Here is an 852-nt window from a genome sequence, read left to right on the forward strand (position 1 = left end):
AGAAGTTGAGTCCCATTGTGATCAGAGGCATTTGATTTGATTTTTGATTTGTTCATTTGTAATTATGACTTAAAATCACGCAGGAAGAATGGAGCCATATTGCAAATCAATATGACTATTCGACGATTACTGTATTGGTTACTAAATAAGAAGCTGATAAACCAAAGAGTTTATTTGACGCGTTTCGTCTGTCACGACAGCTTTGTTTGGTACATAATGTATTTATACATCTGATCATGATATTCATGGTAATCTGAGGATGGGTTCTCCCGAAACGCGTCAGCTGAAGTAGGTGCGAAAAAGCAGAATTGACCGAACACGTTTCTTTGAACACTGGAGATGTGCTTTGCGAGATATGTATAAATAACAAATAGGAAGTACTTTGAAATTCAGTCCCTTTAATTTCCAACTAATACAAACAATGAACATACCCTCTTTCCAAATTGTCATACTCAGTAATCTCTGCGTTTGCAAAATATTTCTCTCATGAGATTTTCACTCTGCAGCGGAGTGTGTGCTGATATGAAACTTCCTGGCAGGTTAAAACTGTGCGCCGGACCGAGACTCGAACTCGGGACCTTTGCCTTTCGCGGGCAAGTGCTCTACCAACTGAGCTACCCAAGCACGACTCACGCCCCGCCCTCACAGCTTGCCCGCGAAAGGCAAAGATCCCGAGTTCGAGTCTCTGTCCGGCACATAGTTTTAATCTGCCAGGAAGTTTTATTTCTCTCATAAAATTTTGTTTTCTAGAATTCCTAATACAGTATTAGATTGATGAGGCAAAACATTATGACCACAGCCCACCACGCCGTTAAATGCCGCTTGGGGCCGTTGCGGGCACCTGACGCGGTA

At 42.3% G+C, this 852-nt stretch overlaps 1 non-coding gene across 1 annotated transcript; it reads right to left on the reverse strand.

Moving 5' to 3' along the window:
- Window positions 1–549: 549 nt before the first annotated feature.
- Trnas-cga (transfer RNA serine (anticodon CGA)) lies at window positions 550–624 on the reverse strand. The gene has a single exon. It is a non-coding gene; the product is annotated as a tRNA-Ser (tRNA).
- Between the last annotated feature and the right edge of the window lie 228 nt (window positions 625–852).

The sequence above is a fragment of the Schistocerca serialis genome, chromosome 12 (genome assembly GCF_023864345.2).
Source record: "Schistocerca serialis cubense isolate TAMUIC-IGC-003099 chromosome 12, iqSchSeri2.2, whole genome shotgun sequence".
Lineage (NCBI taxonomy): Eukaryota > Metazoa > Arthropoda > Insecta > Orthoptera > Acrididae > Schistocerca > Schistocerca serialis.